The sequence below is a fragment of the Macaca nemestrina genome, chromosome 19 (assembly GCF_043159975.1).
Source record: "Macaca nemestrina isolate mMacNem1 chromosome 19, mMacNem.hap1, whole genome shotgun sequence".
NCBI classification, from domain to species: Eukaryota; Metazoa; Chordata; class Mammalia; order Primates; family Cercopithecidae; genus Macaca; species Macaca nemestrina.
In genome coordinates, this window is record NC_092143.1 from 81,575,528 (window position 1) to 81,597,377 (window position 21,850).

The following is a 21,850-nucleotide window of genomic DNA, read 5'->3' on the forward strand; positions in this document are numbered from 1 at the left end:
GAGACAGAGAAAGTAATTGATCAATATTATGTGTGTTCTGACTGATTCTCTAGTCAGCAGTTCCCCATATCTCTCTGTCTCTGCTTGGGACTCCCTATTCCCTGAGACACACAATATTGAAATTAGACCAGTTAATAGCCCTACGAGGGCCTCTAAGTGTTCAAGTGAAAGGAATTATCACAACATCTCTCACTTTCAATTAAAACTAGAAATGATTAAGCTTAGTGAGAAGGGCATGTCAAACAAAAGCTGAGATAGGCTGGAAACGTGGTATCTTGTACCTGTTAGCTAAGTTATAAATGCAAAAGAAAATTTCTTGAAAGAAATTAAAAGTGCTACTCCAGTGAACATATGAATGATTAAAAAAAAAAGTGAAACAGCCTATTGCTGATATGGAGAAAGTTTGAGTGGTCTGCATAGAAGATCAAGCCAACCACAACATTCTCTTAAGCCAAAGCTTAACCCGGAGAGTTGCAGGAAGTCAGGGACCCAGAATGGAGGGACCGGCTGGAGCCACAGCAGAGGAACATAAATTGTGAAGATTTCATGGACATTTATCAGTTCCCAAAATTAATACTTTTATAATTTCTTACGCCTGCCTGTCTTTACTGCAATCTCTGAACATAAATTGTGAAGACTTCATGGACAATTATCAGTTCCAAAATAATACTCTTATAATTTCTTATGCCTGTGTTTACTTTAATCTCTTAGTCCTGTTATCTTTGTAAGCTGAGAATGTACGTCACCTAAGGACAACTATTGTACAAATAGCTTGTTGAACATGTATGTTTGAACAATATGAAATCTGATTGTAAAACATGGGCGTTTGAACAATATGAAATCAGTGCACCTTGAAAACGAACAGAATAACAGCAATTTTAGGGAACAAGGGAAGACAACCAAAGGTCTGACTGCCTGAGGGCTTGGGCAGAATAGAGCCATATTTTTCTTCTTGCAGAGAGCCTATAAATGGATGTGCAAGTAGGAGAGATATCATTGAATTCTTTTCACAGCAAGGGATATTAATACTTAATACCCTAGAGAAGGAATGCATTCCTGGGGGGAGGTCTATAAACAGCTGCTCTGGGACTAACTGTCTTATGCGGTTGAGACAAGGACTGAAACACACCCTGGTCTCCTGTAGGACCCTCAGGCTTATTAGGATAGGGAAAAAATCCCACCCTGGTGAATTTGAGGTCAGAACAGTTCTCTGCTCTTGAACCCTGTTTTCTGTTGTTTAAGATGTTTATCAAGACAATACGTGCACAGCCGAACACAGACCCTCATGAGTAATTCTAATTTTGCCCTTGCCTTGTGATCTTGCTTTGCCCTTTGCCTTGTGATCTTTACTGGCCTCAGAAGCATGTGAACTTTGTTTTCCTTTTTTGCCATTTGAAGCATGTGATCTTTATGATCTATTCCCTGTTCGTACACCCCCTCCCCTTTTGAAATCCCTAATAAAAACTTGCTGGTTTTGCAGCTCAGGGGATATCATGGACCTACTGATATGTGATGTCACCCCCAGAGGCCCAGATGTAAAATTCCTCTCTTTGTACTCTTTCTCTTTATTTCTCAGACCAGTCAACAGTTAGGGAAAATAGAAAGGACCTACGTTGAAATGTGGGGGTGGGTTCCCCCAATACCAGAGCAAGAGCCTAACTGTCTTTAATTCTCTGAAGGCTGAGAGAGGGGAGGAAGCTGCAGAAGAAAAATTTCAAGTTAACAGAGATTGGTATGAATTTTAAGGAAAGAAGCCATCCCCATAATATTAGAAGTACGAGGTGAAGCAGCAAGTGCTGATGGAGAAGCTGCAGCAAATTATCCAGAAGATCTAGCTAAGTCCATTGATGAAGGTCACTACACTGAACAAGGCAGACAAAACAGCCTTATCTTGGAAGAATATCACCTCTAGGACTTTCATAGCTAGAGAGAAGTCAATGCCTGGCTTCAAAGCTTCAAAGGACAGGCTGACTCTCTTGTTAGGGACTAATACATGTGGTGACTTTGAAGTTGAAGCCAATGGTCATTTACTATTCTAAACATCCTAGGGCCCTTAGGAATTATGCTAAATCTACTCTGCCTGTGCTCTAGAAATAGAAAAACAAAGCTTGGATGATAGCACATCTGTTTACACATAGTATTTTGAGCCCATTGTTGAGACTACTGCTCAGAAAAAAATATTCCTTTCAAAATAATAGTAATTCCTCATTACTATTCACAATAGCAAAGATGTGAAATCAACCCAAATGCCCATCAATGATAGACTGGATAAAGAAAATGTGGCAAATATACAACATGGAGTACTATGCAGCCATAAAAAGAAATGAGTCATGTGTTTTGCAGGGACATGGATGGAACTGGAAGCCATTATTCTCAGCAAACTAACACAGAAACAGAAAACCAAATACCACATGTTCTCACTTATAAATGGGAGATGAACAGTGAAAACACATGGACATGGTGGGGGGGCAACACACATGGGGCCTGTTGGGGGGATGAGGGGGCAGGGAGAGCATCAGGATAAATAGCTAATGCATGTGGGGCTTAATACCTAGGTGATGGGTTGATAGGTGCAGCAAACCACAATGGCACACGTTTATCTATGCAACAAATCTGCATGTCCTGCACATGTATCCTGGAAATTAAAATAAAAAAAATTAGTGCTCATTGACAATGCACCTGGTCACCCAAGAGCTCTGATGGACATAGAAATAGAGATCAATGTTTTTAATGCCTACTAACACAGCATCCTTTCTTCAGCCCACAGATGAAGGAGTAATTTTGACTTTCTAGTCTTATTATTTCATAAATACATTTTGTAAGACTATAGCTGCCATAGACAGTGATTCCTCTAATGGATCTGGGTAAAGTAAATTGAAAGCCTTCAGCATTCTAGATGCCATTAAGAACATTCGTAGTTCATAGGAGGAGGTCGGATTACCAGCATTAACAGGACTTAGTTGATTCCAACCCTCATGGATGACTTTGAGGGGTTCAAGACTTCAAGTGGAAGAAGCAACTGCAGATGTGTTGACTATGGAAAGAGAATTAGAATCAGAAGTGGAGCATGAAGATGTGACTAAATTGCTGCAATCTCATCATCAAACTTGAACAGATGAGGAATTGTTTTTTATAGATGAGCAAAGAAAGTGGTTTCTTGAGATGGAATCTACTCCTGGTGAAGGTTGAACATGAGCATTTTTGAAATGAAAGTAAAGAATATTACCACAACCTAGTTGATAAAGCAGCACCAGTGTTTGAAAGGACTGACTCCGATTTTGAAAGAAGTTCCACTGCAGGTAAAATATTATCAAGCAGCATTACATGCCACAGAGAAATCTTTCATGAAAGTCAGAGTCAATTGATGTAGCAAACTTCATTGTTGTCTAATTTTAACAAATCACCACAGTTAGCAGAACTGTCATCAACTACTACCCTGATCAGTCAAGGCCATCAACATCGAGACAAGGCTGTCCACAAGCAAAAAGATTAGGACTCACTAAAAGATCAGGTGATCTTTAGCATTTTTTAGCAATAAAATATTTTTAAATTAAGGTCTGTATACTTTCAGACATAATGCTAGTACAAAATAGACTACAGTATAGTGCAAACCTAACTTTTATATGCACTGGGAAACCAAAACATTTATGTGACTTGCTTTATTTTGACATTCATTTTATTATTGTGGTCTGGAACTCAACTGTATCTCCAAATGTATGCCTGTAATCATAATTTTTTCTAGGATCAAATGATTGTAGACTCGCATAATGGTTATGTTACTTAAAATAGTAGAATATGTAATCTCAGTGGCTAAAAGGGACTTAGCTTTGAGCCTATGCATTCTATGCATACTGAATTGTTTTCAAGGATGGACTGGAAATGGCTTGAATTGGAACCTCCTCTATCCTGGTGTGGCCCACTGTTCGGGCAAGTGAAGTTGGCCTTCAGGTTCCCCAAGACCCTCTCTTCTAAACTTCTAAATTAAAAAGAAGAATAAAACTTCCAAAGGACTCTATATAAATAATAGTTGAAATTTGAAGAAGCTTTTGTGTTATTTAAACAAATAGAGATTAGAAATAAAAGTATAGTATGTCTAAGTGTTGAGTATTATGAGAAGCAAATAGAAAGCTAGAATTATGTAGATTGGAAGGCCTGATACTAATTGCACTCTGCTATTTTTCCATAGTGATACTGAATTAAGTTACAAAATATGTTTTCTTTTTCAGTTCCTCTGTGGTACAATAAGAGGAAGTAGCATTGTTATGAGATCAAACTGTAGACTTCTAGAGTGTTCTGCTACAGTACATGTGGGAGTTCATTATGAAAGTGTTTGTCTTACCCTGAGAAAACCTGAGAAAAGAAAATCTTTCTAAATGAGCTAGAGAAACACACATAACTGAAAAAATATATAAATAATAATCTCTCTACCTATATATGTTAAAATATGTTCTACCTATATGATTATCAGATGACAGCTGGCATCAAGTATGCTGGATAACTGGCCTGAGGTTATGACTTTTTTTCTGAAATATTTTTAGAATTTTCCAGTTTTTACAAATTCAAACCTAAGCCCAAAATGTACATTTGCATTTGCTGTATTTAAACCTTGGGAAGTTTCTCCTTCTTGTTGAATTCATGTCTATGTTTTACTTCCATGCTTTTCTAAGAACTAAAGGATCACTATTTTAGGGTTTCTAAATGGAATTAATTTGCGTATCTGAAACACATCTCTGCATATTTCTCTAGAAAAACCACGTAGGGTACCCTATTTGCTATGTATGCAAAAGAACTATGGAATGTGGAATGAAAGATCTCTTCTTCAGTGGAATATGTTCTTAAAATTTTCCTAAAATTGATATTTTATTTTATTTTATTTATTTATTTTTGATGGAGTCTTGCTCTGTCTCCCAGGCTGGACTACAGTGGTGCGATCTCAGCTCACTGCAACCTCTGCCTCCTGGGTTCAAGCGACTCCCCTGCCTTAGCCTCCCGAGTAGCTGGGATTACAGGTGTGTGCCACCATGCCCAGCTAATTTTTGTATGTTTAGTGGAGATGGGGTTCCACCATGCTAGCCAGGCTAGTCTCGAACTCCTGGCCTCGAGTGATCCACCTGCCTCAGCCTCCCAAAGTGCTGGAATTACAGGCATGAGCCTCTGTGCCTGGCCCTAAAATTGATTCTTAATCGTGCTTTTTGAGAAAAAAATTCCTAGTAGCTACAGTAAAGACAGATCAGCTGGTATTCCCAGGCCATGTAAAGGACTTGGTCTTCATCACAGGACAGTATGTTATATAGCACTGAAGGGCACGGGGTGACAAAATCAAACAGGTGCAGATGGCAGCATTCTGTTCAATTCTGTATTTGATTTTTATCACGACAATTCTGACACTGTTTGTGCAATGAGTTATGCAGTGCAAGAGACTGTTGTTTTCACTGTTGCATACCTCATGCTTACCACAGCGATGAGCACTCAGAGGAAGTTGGACAGTAAGTATTTGGCAGATGAACTGAGGAAGAAACAGTCGAAATATATACATTAGGAAGCATGCTTAAACCTACATAAGAAGAAACCAACTTTATCTATTTATAGTATTTTCAAGAGATTCCAACTGTGTGTGTCTCTGTTGGCCACACAGTGTCCTCCAACCCCAGACACTGACAGTCACAGAGGCAGTCCTGATGGAAACGTAGGTAGACTGTAGAGAATGTGTTTTCTTTCAGAAGTTCAAAAAGTGATAACCCTGAAAATGAAATGTTTTTCAGAAATCTCAAATCTAGATGGAAACGATTTCTCCTTTAGATTTAGTGAGTCAAATTCCATTGCTGGGGCATGAGTGCAGAAGAGTACAATTATTAAAAATGTGACTAGAAGGGTCATTGTCCACTGACATTTGAGGGATGTAGTTGCTAGTTTGACAGAGGCATCGTCATGGAAGTGATGCTTTGGAAGGCGGGCTGTGGGCAGGATGCTTGGGAGGCGCTGAGGGCGGCTGCTTGATATTCCAGGGAAAGCTTCCTCTTTAAGTCTCTGGATACTCAACAGAAAACCATCACAGGCTTCAGATATATTAATGTATTTTAGAACTACCAGTAATGTTTTCAGCTTTGTCGGCATAAACTTTTGATAATTTTTCTTAAATTACTGAAGTCAAATAAGAAAGGTGTCATTGGTTGCCGGCATCCTGTTGGCAGCGTGGCCAGAGCACCCAGTTTCCTTTCTCTCTGCAGCTGGTCTGGGGAAATTGCTATGGGAGAATCATGGTACTTCAGAGCTCACTTCTGTGATTCCAGTGAGGCTGCATTGCTTCCGACCTGACTCTAGGATTGGTGTGTGTGTGTTCTTTTTTTTACAGAGTTATAAGAAGAGTAGGAAAAGAGTAGAGTGAGTCAGTTAGCTTATTACCAACGCTGTGCAACAAAAGACAGTAGGCTCCACGGTGGGGCTTTGGAGGAGGCTTCTCTGTGCCCTCTCAGACCTCAAGCATGATGGCTTTTAAAATGCTTGTCATGGCCAAGTCACACATTCAAAGGGGAACAGGTGTTGTGGTGCCCACACGTGTCTCCTTGCTTACTGCTGCCGTGCCCTGGCCTGACTTACTGTCCACTCCTGCATTCCTTTATCTATGGGCTTTTTTCTGGCCACCAAAACCCACGGTGTTGGCCCATGCAACAGAGCAGCAATGGGGTTACTTTGATGTGTTGGGGAGGGAATTAATATCCCATAGGAGTCGTTCTCAGCCAATGAGAGAGGTGGAGGATAAATCCCTTCAGTATTTCATCGCTTGGATGCAAGGCGAGGCCTCTGGGCCCATGCTCTGCCGTGGCTCCTGGAGCTTTCTGGGGCTTCAGGGTCTACCGGTCTAATGAGGTTGCACGCACTGGCTGTCTTCACTCCCTCGTCTCATGGCCCTGCTCGCACCGTGATGTTTCCTTCACCTCCCCAATAAACTACCTGAGCTCAAATCCTTGTCTCAAGGTCTACTCCTGTGAGGACCAAACTAAGACATTATGCAAATCAAGTCACTTTTAGTGACAATCTGGAGCGAGGCTGAGCAGCTGCAGAGAGGACGCTCATTAGACCTACAGACCGCTGCCCGGTGCTGTGACAGTCTTCGACCTGTATCACTCTCTGTGTAGTTACAGCAAGCGCTACTAACAAAGCAAAAGCAACCTTCCTTAACCCAGTTTGATGATTTGTCTACGTTCACTCTTTTTATATATTATTTTTCAGTATTTAAAAAGTCCCAATGAGATGAACTCTAGAGGTTGATTCTTCTATATGAATTGAAGCTGTGCTTGAGAAGGGTAAGAACATTACAGGATCAGCTCCAAAGGATCTTGATCATTTTAAATCTATCCCCATAGGAAAATGCGGCCATTTCCATGGTTGTTGAGGTTGTCCTTTTCAGGATAAAGGATCATACTATATTTCAGGTAAAAATTCACCTTTAGAATAATGTCTGTTATTTCTAATGTTTTGCCCATTGGTTCATGGAACAAAGTTTTATTCTGCATTTACTGTGTGTGAGGTCTCTAATGGACTCCAGTGATTCAGATGTTTATGGAAGTATTTAATGAAGAAACATAGCTCTAATGCTTTAAAAATTTTATTAACAATTTAAACTCATTTCTTCAGTAGGAAGTGTATTTTCTCTGCTCTAAACACCCAGATCACTTATATTTTATCTTTCTGATGGCATTTACATTTTAGCTTACAATTTTTTTTTTGTAAATATCTTCTGTAAATAGTCTCTACTAGATTGTAAACTCCTTGAGGAACAAACCATGTAGTATTAGCTTTGTTGCTCTTACATTGCTTAAAATATACTCTACTTAAAATAGAAGCCAAGTAAATATTTCTTACATAACTCTTTCAGGTAATATTCCTTCTAAAACTTAATATTCCTTCTAAAACTTGTTCATGATGAAACTTAGTTACCACTTTCATATCCATGCATAATTTATTGAGATCATCTTAAACTTTCTTCTCAACACTTAGGCATTGTATTATTTAGAGAAACACAAGAAAACGAAACTTAGTTACCACTTTCATATCCATGCATAATTTATTGAGATCATCTTAAACTTTCTTCTCAACACTTAGGCATTGTATTATTTAGAGAAACACAAGAAAACAAGACAACTAAATATCATGTTCCTTCTTAGTGATTAGCGTACTGGGGGGATGGGGTGGGAAGATGAATTTCTGCTTAGAGTTAGTACACAGATAAATGGTCTCCACGTTTCTCCCCATTGTTAAGATTCTATAAATGAGTTAGTAGGGGAAACATGCTTATTGACAGCTGAGTAAGACCAGTGAAAGAGAAGGTTCTTCTTTTGCTATTAAGAGCACATCCCATTTAGCTTATGTAAACTTAATGGTCATAAAAAGCACTTCCATATGATGAGTGCATCTAGATAATTCTACTAAAAATCTAATGCCATTGCCAGTATGGAGTTTAACCATTCAAGCACCAAGAAATTTGGTGAAAAGTCACAGCTAACTGGATTATTTCTTGAACTTTACTTGATGAATACTTTTGAGTGAATGTGGGTGACCACACGGATTTCTTATTCACCTGGATTTTTAAAGGAATAGGTGGGTGAAAGTGAATAAGTCTAGCCTGGGCATTGATGAAGGCGTGACAGTCTTTGAAGTGAACAGTAGGGATATGAGTGTGATTTACTATTGTTATCATCATTGAGGTCTTATTGGTTGAGGATCAGTAGACAGACATTTGAATTTGTACACAATTCTTAACATGCGTATCTAAAATTATCTAAGAAGTCATGTATTTTTTTTTTTAACAACCAGAAAATAGTACAGGATATTTAATTGTGGGAGGCTTTGACAGTCTTGGGCATCAGCCTCCTCCTGCCGCTGGAGGTGCTGAGACCCGCGGCAGGGGCGGTGGGAGACCCCATGGAACCCGACTGGGACCCCGCTTCCTCCTCCCCACCAGACCCTGCCAGTGAGCTCCTCCTCCCCGGCGTAATTATGGTTATTATGGATTAATGTGGAGAAAGCAATCCTCATAAGAATCAGGGTTGCTGCTGTAATTTCCTCTAGTTGGCCTGGAGGGCTCCCAGCGTTAGGCCAGTGTGTGGGTCAGGCCAGACTCAGAGGAGGCAGCGTGGCACAGCACCTGGTAAACAGAAGCGGGTCATCACCTGGAGACCCCAGCGGCAAGTGGGCTGCCCACCAGGCCGCCAGGAAGTCTGCAGATAGTAGAGAGCCCAACCAGCAGGAGGGAGTCCCAGAGAGCGAGGACCTGTGGGACTGGGCCTTTAGTGAGGCTGGTGGGCGTTATCCCTCGGGCCTTCCCCTGGGGAGCGGTGGTTGGCTGGCTTCAAGAAAACACACATGATGGGGACCTTTCTTACCTGACTCTGGGCTTGGTCAGGTTTCATCGGGGTCAGCAGCTGTGAGATACGCTGGGGTTGGTGAGATGAGGAACCAGCTGACTGCAGTGCATGGGAAGGGGAAGTTTTAAAGAAGCTGAAGATATAATAACTGGGTATGACTGGATTTCAGACCACTCACGGCAGGCCTAAAAATGGGTGGTGAGGCAGCATAAAATCATAAGAATTCACTGCATGCTTAGATATTAACGAGACCTGGCATCAAACCTCTCAGATCAAGTCAGATGGCGTAGTTGAATAGAGGGGAACTGGACACAGGAAGAGAGAAAGGTGAGCAGGAGCTGGAGGAAAGGATTGTGTTTATGTGCCAGGCTGCGCTGGGTACTCTTCTCACATGTGTAATTTCATTTAATTTTCACAGAAATTTTGCAAGGAGGTATTTCTTCAGGCTCACTGATGGAGCTTGCTGGAAGACTGGATACACTTCTTGAGGGGTCAGTCACATAACTTGTAAATGAGAGAGCTGACCTCAAACCCAAGCCTATGCGACACCAAAGCCCTTGATTCCAACAGGACACAAGAGGGTAGGAAGGAGGGAGGATGAGAGGGAGGGAAGGAGGGGGAGAGAGAGAGAGCAGGGAAGGAAGGAAGGAAGGAAGGGAGTGAGGGAGGGAGGGAGGGAAGAAGGAAGGGAGGGAGGGAGGGAGGGAGGGAAGGAAGGAAGGGAGGAAGGAAGGAAGGAAAGAAGGAAGGAAGGAAGGAATGAAGGAAAGAAGGAAGGAAAGATAATACTGGTAAATAAAGGGCCACAGGAGGGTGGAAGGGGGTGGACGGAGGGAGGGAGGGAGGAAGGAAAGAAGGAAGGAAGGAAGGAAGGAAGGAAGGAAGGAAGGAAGGAAAGAAGGAAGGAAGGAAAATACGACTCAAGGGCCACAGTATGGTAGGGTGGACACAGGCAGGAATGCCACTGGGAGGTGCTGGGTGGCTTAGCGTCCAGTTTGGGTCTTGCAGATCCACTGCACTCACAGGGTGACAGGGGTGGGTCTCCTGGAGGGTGCTGTTTCCCTTTTCCTCAAATCACCTATGGCTCTTGGTCAGGACCATCTCAGCGGCAGTTTGGGTAAAATGGGTTTCTATGGGCTGGCCAGGTAGTCTAAATCACCATGTGTGGTTACCTGGGGAAAGAGACGTTAACTGCAAACAATCAGGTTGGAGCCTGGCAAAAGAATATTATTTTGAATCAGTTATTGTGGGGAAAGGGCTCGGAAAATTATTAGGATTGTCTTGAAATAGTGAAAAGGATAGTAAAAAGGATGCCCCAAGGAAAAAGTTTTATGTGCCTGGGGTGTCTTACTAGGCCTTGGCTTTCCATGGCTGAAATAGAATCAATCAAATTCTGAAAATAATTATTAAAATAATTATCCCTCGCTTGAGAGAGGAAAACTGATTAGATCCAAAGTTTAGAAGTCTCCACAGGCAGGTGGAGGAACCAGGAAGGGCTGGGCCGTCGGTAGGCCTTGCAGCAGGCGCTGGGCTGAGGCCTGCGGGATGCTCCCTCTCTCTTCCCTCTGATGCCTGTGAGAGGGCCTTGGGCTCGGGGGGGCCTCAGTGGTTAATGTGCAGTTTGTAAATGCACTTGCATTTATGAGCAGGACATCAGGATGTATTATTAATGCCCAACTGAGAAGAATAACAAGAGGCTTTTGTGGTTTATGCAGTAAACTGTGTTTTCACTTAAGAGTGGAACATAGTAAATACAAATTGATGATACAGGCAATAGTAATCATAAAACCACAGCACAGGCAAGCTGACAAGAGAGGTTCCGTGCCAATTTGCAGCTATTTCCATGGCACGCATTTGCCTTTAGAACGCTTCCATCCTGGGTAGCTGGGCATCAGCAAATACTCCTGTCACTTTAGGAAGCTTTGTTTATGCACAGATCTCTGAGTTACTGTGGTCTAGAAAGACCAATTATTGTTCAGATATAATTTGGCTGACAACTTATTTAATGGTTATTATTTCGAGAACACAGCTCTTTCATTTTTAAATAATGTGATTAAGAATATGATGATTGAAACCAATTTTTCTTTTTTTTTTAATTTCTAATAATAGAAAAATACTAGTTCTTATTGAGACAACTTTTTTTTTTAACCCTTCTTGTTGTTCTGGGAGAACCTGGTGTTTATGAAAACTTTAGGGTTTTCAGCAACTAAAGAATATGCATGTCAGCAAACAGACAGCTTGGACATGCAGGCCTCTGGTACGTGAATCCTTGACATATGAGTCATTGGACAGCACCAGTGGGCTTTTCTGGCTATCCCCACATTGCTGAAGCCACAGCTACCGGAGCCATGGCTCTTGGTCAGGACCATCTCAGCGGCAGTTTGGGTAAAATGGGTTTCTGTGGGCTGGCCAGGTGGTCTAAATCACCATGTGTGGTTACCTGGGGAAAGAGACGTTAACTGCAAACAATCAGGTTGGAAAGGGTGATGGGAGTGTAACCCATTCTCAGGTTGGGAGCTACCCTGAATGACTCATCAAGTTAATTCTATGTAGGCTTACTTCTCAATGTGACACATCAGAATATCTCCCCAACAAAGCCCTTGAAAGAAAGCTTAAGGTCAAGATACAGAAAGCCAGCAGCAGTTCTCATGGGGTTCTTCAAAACAAACAAACAAAACTGTTTCTTTCTATGTATTTGAATATTTCAGATATTTGTCTAAAATTTGCAGTGTTATGGATGTCAGATTTACAAATTGTCTTCTTTCCACTCATCATAATCTTCTATGCTCTTTACAGAAAGGAAAAGCATATCCCAAATTCCATCTTACAATCGACAAAGAAAAGACCCCATGTACATAAAAGTAAAGAGGTTGGTTGATGGTGTGTTTGTGTCATGCAAAATGTGGTCTATTTTAAAGAAAACAAAGAGCACTAGAGATTTTACTCTCTTGTGTATTACTTATTTTTAAATTATGCATTGCTTTCATTTTCTTAAAAACAAAAGATGGCATAAGTGATCACAAAGAGAACTGGGCAATTTATTTGGGGGAAATTTCTCCATGAGTAGTAAAAAACAAATTTGCAAAGAGTATAAAGGTTCAGGGGCAGAGCCATCCAGCTCCAGAGATCGTCTTTCTGATTTGTCCCAAGCCTTTCCAACATATTCACCTCTCTGGCTCTGTCTGTCTCTGACACTCTTATTTATGAAGCTGCTCTTTAGTGATCACAGAAGCTGCCCAACATAAACATTTCCCATTTCCTTTTCATAAACCATAGAAAAGTGTAAGAAGGACTGGTATTTCTGAATCTCTTGGTTCAGAAATCACGGAGCTGGATAGAGTGGTTGCATGACTGATTTCTGAGGATAAGTGGCTAAACTCTTTAGAAATGAAAACTACATGCTTTAACGTTAGATTATGGTTTTGCATTCTTTGTTTGTCATAGAATTTATTGCTCTGAAGAATGATTACATGATGTTTTCAGATTAGGGCCAGATGTATATCCAGAATATAAAACTGCAGAGAGAAATGTGTAACATATGGTCTGGAATTCTTAGGAAAGTTATGAAACTTCTGGGTCTCAAGAATTATTATGACCTGAATGTTACAAAATGAGGTCACTTTAAAGATATTTATACTTTTTAAAATTGCAGTTGTGTCATTAGCTGAAAGAGAATGAGATACTGGGAGGTTTGGGGGCCAAAAACTTAGTGGCACAAGCTTCTTGTCTCTGTAGAATGTGTGTTATATTCTTACCCCAGTGCCTGCAAGCCTGCAGCACCGTCTTCACCATGGAAAGAGGAACACATCTGCTCTTCATGAGTGGAATTGCTGCTCTTCGCTAAGCCAGCTCCATGGTTGGTGGAACTGGTACCCAGAGACTCTAGGATGACTCTGGAGGCCTGGATTATTTTCCTTCTTGAGGGTTGTAGCTACTTTTAGATTAAGTTTGAGCACATTGCTAGGTGTTACGGAGAAAATGTTTGTGTCCCTCCCAAATCCATGTGTTGACGCTCTAACCCCTAATATAATAGTGTTTAAAGGTGGGGACTTTGGGAGGTGATTAAGATTAGATGAGTTCATGAGGGTGGGGTCTCCTGATAGGATTAGTACCCTTATAAGCAGTGACACCAGAAAGCTCCCTCTTTCTCTCCCCGTGAGTGCACAAAGAAGAGATCATGTGTATAGTGAGACAGCAAAGAGGCTGTCTTCCAGCCAGGGAGAGAGCCCTCTCCAGAACCTTACCTTGCCATGATCTCAGTCCCAGCCTCCAGAACTGTGAGACAATAATCACTCAGTCTATGGTATTTTCTTATGGCAGCCTGAGCAGACTACAACATCAGGTGTAAAAAGAGAAGATTGCCCACTTTTTGATGGGGTTGTTTGTTTTTTTCTTGTAAATTTGTTTGAGTTCTTTGTAGGTTCTGGATATTAGCCCTTTGTCAGATGAGTAGATTGCAAAAATTTTCTCCCATTCTGTAGGTTGCCTGTTCACTCTGATGGTAGTTTCTTTTGCTGTGCAGAAGCTCTTTAATTTAATGAGATCCCATTTGTCAATTTTGGCTTTTGCTGCCGTTGCTTTTGGTGTTTTAGACATGAAGTCTTTGCCCATGCCTATGTCCTGAATGGTACTACCTAGGTTTTCCTCTAGGATTTTTATGGTATTAGGTCTAACATTTAAGTCTCTAATCCATCTTGAATTAATTTTCGTATAAGGAGTAAGGAAAGGATCCAGTTTCAGCTTTCTACTTATGGCTAGCCAATTTTCCCAGCACCATTTATTAAATAGGGAATCCTTTCCCCATTTCTTGTTTCTCTCAGGTTTGTCAAAGATCAGATGAACAGACACTTCTCAAAAGAAGACATTCATACAGCCAACAGACATATGAAAAAATGCTCATCATCACTGGCCATCAGAGAAATGCAAATCAAAACCACAATGAGATACCATCTCACACCAGTTAGAATGGCGATCATTAAAAAGTCAGGAAACAACAGGTGCTGGAGAGGATGTGGAGAAATAGGAACACTTTTACACTGTTGGTGGGATTGTAAACTAGTTCAACCATTATGGAAAACAGTATGGCGATTCCTCAAGGATCTAGAACTAGATGTACCATATGACCCAGCCATCCCATTACTGGGTATATACCCAAAGGATTATAAATTATGCTGCTATAAAGACACATGCACACGTATGTTTATTGCAGCACTATTCACAATAGCAAAGACTTGGAATCAACCCAAATGTCCATCAGTGACAGATTGGATTAAGAAAATGTGGCACATATACACCATGGAATACTATGCAGCCATCAAAAAGGATGAGTTTGCGCCCTTTGTAGGGACATGGATGCAGCTGGAAACCATCATTCTTAGCAAACTATCACAAGAACAGAAAACCAAACACCGCATGTTCTCACTCATAGGTGGGAATTGAACAATGAGATCACTTGGACTCAGGAAGGGGAACATCACACACAGGGGCCTATCATGGGGAGGGGGGAGAGGGGAGGGATTGCATTGGGAGTTATACCTGATGTAAATGATGAGTTGATGGGTGCGGCACACCAACATGGCACAAGTATACATATGTAACAAACCTGCACGTTATGCACATGTACCCTACAACTTAAAGTACAATAATAATAAATAAATTAAAAAAAAAAAAAAGAGAAGATTGAACTAAATAAAGGAGACTTTCTTACCCTCTGTAGTAGGCTGAATAATGGCCACCCAAGATAACAGGTCCTAATCCTTGGAACCTATAAATGTGACCTTATAAGGAGAAAAGTTCAAGTTAAAGATCCTTTTTTTGTTTGTTTTTTGGAAACGGAGTCTTGCTCTGTCGTCCAGGCTGGAGTGCAGTGGCGCCGTCTCTGCTCACTACAACCTCCGCTTCCCGGGTTCAAGCAGTTCTCTGCCTCAGCTTCCCAAGTAGCTGGGATTACAGGCGCTCGCCACCATGCTGGCTAATTTTTGTGTTATTAGTAGGGACGGGGTTTTACCATCTTGGCCATGCTGGTCTTGAATTCCTGACCTCGTGATCCATCCACCTCAGCCTCCCAAAGTACGGGGATTTACAGGCAAGTTAAAGATCTTAACATGGGAAGATTATCCTTAATTATCCAGGTGGGCCCTGCATCCAATCACACGTGTCTTTATCAGAGAGGGACAGAGGGAGACCCCCCATACACAGAAGAGGAAGAGGGTATGTGACCATGGAGGCAGGGATTGTAGTGATGTGGCCACCAGGAACAAGAGGAAGAAAGGAGTGGGTTTTCCCCGAGGATCTCAGGAGGGACCATGGCTCTGGTGACACCTTGCTTTTGGACTTTTGGCCTCCAGAAATGTGAGACAATGACTTTGTTGTTTTAAGCCACTCGGTTTGTGGTAATGTGTTATCTGCCACAGAAAACTAGTACCCTCCAACTTCTTCCTTCTTTTGGCTACAGGGCTTGTTAACTGGATATGCAAAGCTCTTACCTTGAGGTTTGGGCTTCCCTCTGTAGGTAGCACAATTCCAGCCTTAAGCCTGGCTGTCTTATAGAACAGGAGAAGGTCTGAGAGAAATTATTTTACCCTCTGGGTAATTGCTGACAATAATATGTCTCTTCTCAGGCCTAGAGATCAGACTCAAGTACAGTATGTATGATAGTATTTGGCAATTTAGCCTTTCGTTATTTCTATAGGATAGTCCATTGACTGTGTCAAGGGCGTGGTGCAGAAAAGACAACGGATGATAATTAGAAAATTACTCTGCTACCAAATCACATCTTAATTCTTTGAAAGAGCTATATTAATTTTCTTTTTAATATTTCTGCTTTGCTTTCTGTTTATGGCAAAGAATGCTTGAGGTGATGTTTCTGGAGTATGAACCTTTTATATGGCAACCAGACAAGTAGAGAAAATGTTAGTCTAATAAGAGCCTCAACATTATCCTTTTTCTATAAATTATTCTAATGTTTGGATTAGAGGAAAGCCATTTGGTTGTTGGAAAGGTCATTTTATTCTCAAAGGACCAAGAGAAGGGGGTCCTCTGAGAACTCTTTTACTCAAAAAGGCCAAAAAAAATCCAGCCAAAATTAATTGGAAGTTTAATTTTGAATCTCTGTTGGGGATTTGGCTGAGGATCAGCCCAATAATGGATAGCACATGCATAAACTCTTTTGCTACCTCCATCTTCTCCTCTGGATTTCCTTCCTTTTTTGAGATCTGCATCGAAAGTCTTTCGAGTGTCTATGCTTGTTGTTCACATTTGCCAGGAAGAAAACAGTATGTGTCTTGTTCTTTTGTCAGTCAACTTCTTGTGAATGTTATAGATGGCTGGGCCAATCGCCCAGTTCCCGATTTTTCTGCTTTAAATGATCCAAACTTAAAGCATAAAGACTAACAAATACCATTTGTGTCATTTTCTAAAATCTTTCTGGTAATCTCTGAAGCTACTAATTAATTACTCATGAAGAAAATAAAGTATAAACAAAAGCTCTGCAAATCCCTGCCTTCCTGTTTATGATGAGAAACTTCGAACAAATAAATATTTCCCAGAGTTAATACCTGAGAAGTTATGCTAGAGATTGCATTAAAAAAGTATACTCCACACAGGGGATTCAACTGTGTGCTAGTCTCATTGTTAAATTATTTCATTTCCCCCATCTTTGGCTTTTTGGGGGGTTACCCACAATCTAAAGAATCGCTTATATTTTGAATTCATTCAGCATCTGAAGCATTCACATCTTTGCCATGTGTTAAATTTGAGTAAAGCCCTTGAAGTGTGATTACAGAAGAAAGGATGCTAAAAAGAGAGAGGAGAATATCTCCCACATGTGTGGACAACCAGTATTCCGGGACCAGAAGAGCCAACAGTTCTTGGCCGCCATTCTGATAGAGGCCTGGTTTTGGCTAAATCTGAGACGTGCAAGTACAATATGCAGCAGCCCTGGGGAAAGCGCTCAGGCTTAAGCAAGCCCTGTCAAGGAGATTCTAGATATCTTAGTCATCATCTGTGTCTGGAGCTCAGTAATTCCCGGGTGGGTTGCACAGTGTGACTGAAAAATGTTTCTCAGCTCAGAGATGTCAACAATGCACAGTTTTTCCTCCATAGATGTGTCCACCTTAATTTGGTGATTGCTACTAAACAGTAAGTGTTTACTATTTATACCAACCAGAAGAATTTTAAAAGTTATTCATTAGAACAGTTTTATTCACTCAGTCACGAACACTCCCAGACATGTGTGGCCTCCTGGATTCTGAATAAGGTAAGTCTCGAAACATGTACAAGCAACTTGGAGGCTCACAATACATTTTAAACATATAAATAGTGCAGGTCTTTGCATGTTTCCACATTTAGATCATTTTACTTGAGAAGTTCAAAAACCTGTGCAGAGAATATATCACTGATGTAACATTAGGGCCTGACGAAGTGCTGGAGAAGCCAAGAAATTCACACCAAGGCTAGAACACCACACTTCACTCGCCCTGATGAGCTGCCCACTTAGCGTTTTCAACAATGGGCGCCATCTGTCCACTAAGCGGACAGCTCATCGTAAGAGACCATGGTTATTGGCTAATGTCACGTGTTTCTATTCCAGAGAGTTACAATTAACAGCACCAGTGATCGCTGTAATGCAGTGCTCGAGGTTTCCATGAATTGAAGCTTTCTGTTTTATAAGTACCTGGTGCCAACCAATTGTGCAACTGGAGCTACTAGAGTTAAAGTTTTCTGAATTGTTAACAAACTAAGTAACATCTTTAATTTGCCAGAGGAAATTGTTCAATGCATAAAAATGCCATTCTCCTTATCTAAAAATTAGTGAGATTTTAATAAGTTTAACTTTTATCTAGCGTCTATGTGAGATCCTATGCAGGGATAGATGAGTATAGCACATAGAATTTCTTCAGGGGAGAGGGACAAAATGAAAAAGACATTTAAGCCAGCCGTGGTGGCTGATGCCTGTAATCTCAGCACTTTGGGAGCCCGAGGCAGGTGGATCACAAAGTCAAGAGATTGAGACCATCCTGGCCAACATGGTGAAAACCTGTCTCTACTAAAAATACAAAAATTAGCCGGGCGTGGTGGCGGGCACCTGTAGTCCCAGCTACTCGGGAGGCTGAGGCAGGAGAATCACTTGAACCCTGGAAGTGGAGGTTGCAGTGAGCAGAGATTGTGCCGTTGCACTCCAGCCTGGTGACAGAGTGAGACTCCATCGCAAAAAAAAAAAAAAAAAAAAAAAAAAAGAAAAAGAAAAAGACGTTTAAATAAAATGTGATAAACAATCAAATATATAGGGGCAATGGAAGCAGAGATTTGGGGACACTGAGCTCAGCCTGAGGAGGCCAGGAGAGGCGATGCCTAGCCTGAGTCTTGAAGTATACATAGTAGTTTAGCAAATACAACTGAGAAGGACAATTCACAAAGAAAGAAGAGCATAAGCAAAGGCACAGAGTCATACATGCCTATGTAGGCATGATAGCTTGGAATTTTGGGAAACAAAATGCAATCTAGAAACTAGTGAGAAAGCAAATGTGGACATCTGGTCATAAGAAACCTTGGATTCCACGTGGAGAATATTGGTCCTTATCTTCCACATGTTAGAAAGGTCATTCCAGCAGTAATGGAGACAGTAATTACAATGCCCCAAGCAAAAGAAGGTAAAGGATTAGGGTGGAGTAATCTGGTAGAGATAGAGAAAAGAAGATTCATTTAAATTTCTTTATAGTTTTGGTTTCTTCTCTAAGTTTACAGTCTAGTAAATCATAACTGGGTGTGAGGTGGGTATGTAAAAATAGCTGTATTATAAGACACATTATCGAATTTCAATACTTCTATATTGCTGTAGTAATCAAAATGGAAATTCAATAGGGAAGTAAATAACCTTGCACAGTAAAATGAACTCCAAACCCAAACTCTCTTTCACCACATACACACACACACACACACACACATACACACACACACACAGAGTGAAACTTCTAAAAGAAAATGTAGGAGAAAATCTCAATACATAAACAACTATTCTGGGGCTGGGCGCAGTGGCTCACGCCTGTAATCCTGGTATTTTGGGAGGCCGAGGCAGGTGGATCACCTGAGGTCAGGAGTTCAAGACCAGCCTGACCAACATGGTGAAACCCTGTCTCCACTAAAAACACAAAAATTAGCTGGATATGGTGGTGGGTGCCCATAACCTCAGCTACTCAGGAGACTGAGGCAGAAGAGTCATTTGAACCCAGGAGGCGGAGGTTGCAATGAGCTGAGCTCACCCCATTGCACTCCAGCCTGGGCAACAAGAGTAAAATTTTGTCTCAAAAAAAAAAAAAAAAAAAGAAAAAAACAAAAAAGAAAAACTATTCTGCATGTCAGGAAATCCTGAAGGCTGGTCTGACTCCTCTAGGGCAGCCCCCATGAATTGTACTAGGAACTCTGTAGGGATTGTGGAGAGAGGGATGCTCTCTCTCCCTTTTCTGGTTAGAATCAATATAAAGGTCACAGTCTCAAGGCGTGTCACGTGACTCCAATAGGCAGAAGACAGAATAAAATCCAATGAAGCCAGTAAGGTAAGCAGAATTTTTGTTCCCATCCTTTGGGAAACTATGAACATTTTAGCTAGAATTTATATAAAAAAAGATAAAACTGTAGCCCTTTTGTCTCTTGGTCACAATAATTATAGAGTCAGCTATTGAAGTACAACATTTTTAGGATATAGTTTCTTCTGATAACATAAGCTAAAATAATTGCATCATTTTAAAAGTTAAAATAGTATGTAAACTATAATGGTATTTTGTAACAACACTTTAATCCATTTGCTTTTACTTCTATATAGATACCTGGAAGTCATCTATCCATGTTCAATACGCAATTACTGAACTACTACCTTGTGACATGCACTGAGCTACTTGATCAAGGCTAAAGAAAAAGAAGTGATTTTGCCATTAATCACCTGTAGTAATCTCGCAAATCTCTTGATGTTAGTTTATTCATGCATCTGAAAAAAAAGAAATTTAGCCAGATGTCCTATGAGGTCCTTGCTGATTTTAAAATTCAATATACGTAATGAGTGAAAACATCTTTTCAATCGTGCCTTAGAGTCTGGTTCTTCCATCCCTTTGGAAATAGTATGTGACCTAGAAAATAATTCTTGCTCTGTCACTTTTTTCTTTGCTTTTTATTTTGTATATGGTCTGAGAAATCTTTACCTTCCACAATGTGCAAAGATTTTCTGCTACATTTTCTTTTAGAAGTTTCACTGTGTGTGTGTGTGTGTGTGTGTGTGTGTGTGTGTGTGTGTGTGTGTGGTGTAAGAGAGTTTGGGTTTGGGGTTCATTTTACTGTGCAAGGTTATTTACTTCCCTATTGAATTTCTATTTTGATTACTACAGCATTATACAAGTATTGAAATCAGATAATGTGTCTTATAATATAGCTATTTTTATTTTTCAGAACTGATTTAGCTATTCTTTGTATTTCCAAATGTGTTTTAGAACCACCTAGTCAATTTCTACTAAATATGTCTGCTAGGATTTTGAATGGGATTGGGTTGAATCAATAGATCAATTTTGAGAGAACCAAAGACTTCACAATACGAAATCTTCTAATCCATGATTATGATATTTTCTGTTGATAGAGATCTTTAATTTTTCTCAGTTTTCAGTGCAAAATTAAAGTTATTGCTAACTGCTTTATTTTTTCACAGTATTGGAAAAAGCTTATTAAATTTTTAGTTACTAGTCAATTGATTACAATTGAAATACAATTGATTTTTTTACACGGACTTTGTATTTTGTGGCCCTGATAAATTCACTTATTAGTTCTAATAGTTTTTGAAGACCTTTTAGGAATGGCAATATATTTAATCTTGCTTTTGTGAATGGAGTTTTACTTATCACTTTATAATCTGTATGCCTTTTATTTCCTTTTCTTGCCTTATTTCACTGGCTGGGAACTCTAGTACAATGTTGAGCAGAAGTTGTAGGAACAGACATTTTTGCTTTATTTCTGAATTTACATACAATGTGTTGAGCCTTTTTGCCATTGAGTATGATGCTAGCTGTAGGTTTTTCTTTTATGTCCTTTACTCAGTTGAGAAAGTTTTAATTTTAGTAAGAATTCTTAACATAAATTGGTGTTGAATTTACTGAGTCTATTGAACTAATCATAGGCATTTTCTCTTTTATTTTGTAAATGTGTTTAAATTACACTGATTTTTAAATATAAATGAACCTGGTATTTCTTTGATAAACACCACATGGTTATGATGCATTATCCTTAATATACATAATCACTGGATTTTAGTTATAAAATTTTGGGTGTTTTTTTGCACTTAGGTTCATGAAGGATATTGGTTTTTGTTTTCATTTCTTGTAATGTCTTTGTATCAAGGTAGTGCTCCCCTTGTAAAATACATTAGAATGTCCCTCATCATCCATTTTCTAAAAGAGTTTATTAGGAACTGTATTATTTATGCTTTAAAGGTTTAATTAAATTTACCA

At 40.2% G+C, this 21,850-nt stretch overlaps 1 long non-coding RNA gene across 1 annotated transcript; it reads left to right on the forward strand.

Moving 5' to 3' along the window:
* Positions 1–9,789: 9,789 nt before the first annotated feature.
* LOC139359987 (uncharacterized) lies at positions 9,790–20,398 on the forward strand. Its single transcript, XR_011616820.1, has 3 exons — positions 9,790–9,946; positions 12,162–12,234; positions 20,185–20,398. It is a non-coding gene; the product is annotated as an uncharacterized lncRNA (long non-coding RNA).
* Positions 20,399–21,850: the final 1,452 nt, after the last annotated feature.